Below are 4415 nucleotides of genomic sequence, written 5' to 3'. Positions count from 1 at the left end.
ATGAATCCTCATGTCTTGCCCATGTGTGTAGGGACAGAAGGAGGGCTGTTGCCTAGTGGTGACACAGCCAAGGGTGGCTGTGAATGTGAGTGCACCAGAGAAGAGATGGATGAAAGCAGAAGGAAAAAGCAAAAGAATAAAGGGAGGAAATGCTGCTATGTCCCCAGACACCTGCTGGCTTTGCTGCATTTTTCATTTCACACTGTGGTTGTTTTTCCCAGCGCTGTGAAAACGCTGTGCATGCCTGGTGTGTGCATGTGGAGAGGGGGCCATACGGATGCCTTGCAACACAAATCCTACAGCTTGCTGTGCGGGTACAAGACTTGGAATGCTTGGAACTGACTTCACCTTGATGACCTTAAGATCTGTATTAGAATGTTGGATTCTAGGTACTTTGTCATCTCATTCAAGCCAGTTGATATGTTGGTTGGACATCTCTTTCTAGGTGACATTTTTCTTTGTTATTTGCTGGTGTCCGAGAGGTTGGCAGTTAGGAAAATGAAGTTTTTGTTTCTTAAATAATTTTTGCCATTAAAATTCACACTCAGCATGTTCTCCTTTTGTCGTGTTGAGAAAACCTAGTGCAATTACCAAGCATTTGGGTGTAGGCAATAAAATAAAGTAAAATAAAAGCATTTTTGTACTATCTCACATTGTTAGAACCCAAGGGACACTCTCATAACAATGAGGAGGGAAACAGACATAAATTCAGCTGTAACTACAGCTGACTAAATAACAGCCAAAGTTTTCCTCAAGTAAATTGTTCAATTAATATTTTTGCTGTCTTCAGCAGGAAGAAATTACTTGACCAACACAGTTTTGTTGTTGTTGTTTTTGTTGTTGTTTTGTTTTTCTGCTATTGAAAAAACTGATCAATATGGTCTCTTTATCCTAGGTTTCTGGCCAGCTCTGCCTCTTTTAACTACTCTTAAAATATACTTATCCTAAATGGCTTATAAGTCTCCTTTTAAAAGAGGCATATACAAATCAGGAGAAATAGGCAGCCAAACCAGCTTCCAAATCCTGATAATGAGCAAAGCTTATTCTGCTGCACTTTTATTCCCTCTGTCCTCGACCCCTCTCTCTGGCCCAGGGTGTTTCTGAACCTTTCTTTTGCTGCTCTGTGCCCTGGGGCCATCTGCTCCTCCTGCAGTCTCCTGACTTCAGGGGGACACAGGAGTTTGTGTGAGAACATGCATCTGCTGCTGCAGACAGCCCTCTTCTTTGAAAGCTATTTCAGTAGTGACCTTTCCTTCTGCTTGACTGCAGATCCTCCAGCCCACTATTGGTGCTCTGTGAGCGGCAATAGCCATATGCAACCAAACTGGGATAGGTCAGCACTGATGTGTATAGCATGTGTGGAAAAGTATCTGTAGGTCAAAGAATATGTGGTAGTTTGGTAAAAACTGAGCTGTCTGGTGGACATGAGCACCCTTATGTCCACTGTATCCATTGCTGTTGACAGTCTTTATAAGTGCAGAGTTTTAAAAAGGAATAACAAGGTGTAATGTCAGCTATCCATTAACCCAGGAACATTTCAGCCTCTGTTTATCTCTGTAAATTTTTTTGATTATTTTTACCAGTGACTCTATTAACTTATCCAGCCTTCAAACAACAGCAAATCAGAGCATTTCCCCAGACCTAATTCCTCTGGATATTTCGTTATCCAGATGAGCCACACTACGTGAAGTGCCTTTTTGTTCCCTGGATTCTCAGGATTAACCAGAGGAATGTGTTTGGGTGGATTTAGGAGAAAACAGCATTTTAAGCCTTTGCAAGCATGTGATACCTCTAACTTGACTCACTCTCATTTTACTCCAGTGGGTCTTAATGTAAAACAAATCCAGGTTTGCTCTGGAAGATCTTAAGGGCAGTTTGGACATACCACAGCTTGTATGCCCCGTAGGTTTGTGGCAAAGGGATGCTGAAACCACCAGGTTGTTGTCATGCTGCCAGAACAGTGCTGAGCTATTTGTTCCTCAGGGTGCTTGGCATCTTCAAAATTTGTCTGCATCTGTCAGGAAAGAGACACTTACAATGACTGTAATTACAACATTTTAAAGTTAAAATGCACATTTTGCACATGGAAAATTTTCCTTTTGCAGAACAGAAATGCCAAGCTAATCACACTTGATGCCTACAAGCATTTTTTTCCCTGCTCTGCTACAGAGTCCTCCTAATCTAGAAGAACCCCCCACCAGTGGAATTCAATGGCAAAACTCCCATGTACTCAACAGGACAGAACTCCTGAAACCCAAACTGCTTAGTTGCTGAAGTATTCCCACCAAATCCAAAGCTACTCACATACACTGAGACTTGTTTAATGGACTACATTAAAGGACTACTATGTGTGCTCAACAAATTGCAGGATCAAACTGCCTGCCAAATGACTAACATAGGACTGCAGCTGCTTGACTTGGCCAAATTTGGAGTGTACTGAGAAAGGTTGCTATTATATGGCTATTCTGCCCTGGGGACTCTTGGGGCTCTGGCTCAGATGCAGCAGAGGATTAATATTGGATGGCTGAGATGGCTGCTGCACCAGCCATGTGCTCTGGACAGCCGGTGGGGATATTTCCCTATGGGATGAAGCCACAACTGATGTGTGGGCAACTTGTACCCCAGTCCACCCCAAGGTAGGCAGAAATTCATGCTGGTCCACCCACAGTGCATCAAGTTGCAGTGGCAGTGGAATAGCTGCTTTGGTTGCAGAATGTGTGTTGGGGTGGGATGAATGATTTCAATGTACAGCCATTTCCAGACCAAGATAAAGAGAGATGAAGGAGAGACTGCACTCCTGCCTTCCTGTGGTCTGGAGAGCTGCTTAAGTGTCACTTCCACCATAACTGCAAAACAGCTCTGCTTTGCCACTGCTCTCAGGCTGAGGTTTGTGACTGTTTTGTCTTTCTGTTGAGTGCTTCTAGGGTAGATGATCTGTTTGTAATTTGGGGGGAAAAGATCAGGTTAGCCTAAGCTTAAGGAATTCTGGCATCTTTTGTGGATAGCACAGTTAAAACCTGAAAGTTTAGGAACACTTAAGGGTCAGGGAACTTTTTTTAACAATTCGTTTTCTAAACAAAAGGAAGAATATTTTGGAATGGCATCTCCTATTTTAACTGTTAAAAATAAAACTAGCAATTATAAAATACCTTTGTGAAAAGTTAGGATTTTGTTTGTTTGTTTGTTCTTAAACATTTCCCAAGCAATAATCCATTTCTTAGAAGTAAAATGTATTCATAAACTATGCTGATGATATCAAGTCCACATTTATGCTAAAATATAGATAGATAGATAGATAGATAGATAGATCAAGTAAGTAAAATGGAGAAAAAATCCCAACTCTTTTATTTTTTATTCTAAAGTAAAAAGGAATGCTACAGAGCATTTTAGTGTTTTTCTGGTAATAAGTCCCTGATCCAGCCCCAAACTAAAATGTATACTTCTAGCATTAGCCATATATAACATAATGACGTTATGTAGTTACAATGAAGCACGCAAACACAAGGACATATCTTTATAGCAAGGATGTGTCTTTATCTATGAATTCACTGCTGATGAATAGAAATTTTAGCTCAAATCTAAGGCGGATTTTTCTTGCAATAACTACTTTGTGCCCAGCCTGTAACCTGAAGCACATTATGTCAGCTATGATACCAAAGAAAAGAAAGAAATTAACAGTCAAATCACACTCGGTTAAAGGAACATTTACAAATAGGAAAAACATCTAAAATTAGTAAGTAAGCTGCTAGCTGTAAGTACACCAAGGACCTTAGTGTGTATGTTCCTCTACAGGCCTGGAAGAGGCAGGATAGCTTCAAAACCAACAAGCCTGCATCAGATATTCATGAAAAATGCAAAACCTTGAATTTTATTCAATTTAGGTTGAATTAATATCTATGGATTGATGGGAAAATATTATTTTGGTGTCCTTTTTTTTTTTTGGTAAAGTTTAATTTAGTGCTTATCTAGTGTGGAAGACAGGAACCCAAGTGAATTTGAGTTTAAATCCATTTGGCTGTTAGTGAATTTTGTCTCCTGCCAGTTGCAATTCTGAGTGTTTGCATGCTCTACATGAAATTGGCCATTTTACAAAAGACTTATACAAATCCTAGAATTCCTGGCTTGCAGATGGACTGGAATGAATTATGACCTTTTCCATAATAGCGTGTCATCCTAGTTGTTGTGTATTAAATTATCTAAAACCCCAAGTATAGGAAAATGCCTTCAGCAAACCCTTTTCTGCTACTAAAGCTCTCTCTAAGAGATCATATTAACTGTCTCAGCTCCTTGATCTTTCAAGAAATGTAGTGCTTTGCAAAGATCAACAGATCCTCTGATTAATATAAAAGCCTTGGTTTTGTGAAACTGGGTTCCTTTTGTTTTAGGAAAACAATAGAAAGGCTTCAGCATTCCTT

At 40.0% G+C, this 4415-nt stretch overlaps 1 long non-coding RNA gene across 2 annotated transcripts in view; it reads left to right on the top strand.

Annotated features, from left to right (window-relative positions):
* Positions 1 to 2493: 2493 nt before the first annotated feature.
* Positions 2494 to 4415, top strand: part of LOC104909898 — a 19361-nt gene continuing 17439 nt past the window's right edge. The window contains exon 1 of one of the 2 annotated variants that reach the window (XR_792668.3): positions 2494 to 2636. This is a non-coding gene — a long non-coding RNA (uncharacterized LOC104909898). Of the gene's footprint in view, positions 2637 to 2668; positions 2887 to 4415 lie in introns of those variants that run through there. The other variant, XR_792669.3, reaches the window with a different exon arrangement.

The sequence above is a fragment of the Meleagris gallopavo genome, chromosome 2 (assembly GCF_000146605.3).
Source record: "Meleagris gallopavo isolate NT-WF06-2002-E0010 breed Aviagen turkey brand Nicholas breeding stock chromosome 2, Turkey_5.1, whole genome shotgun sequence".
Classification (NCBI taxonomy): Eukaryota; Metazoa; Chordata; class Aves; order Galliformes; family Phasianidae; genus Meleagris; species Meleagris gallopavo.
This window is presented reverse-complemented; position numbering and strand designations above follow the sequence as displayed.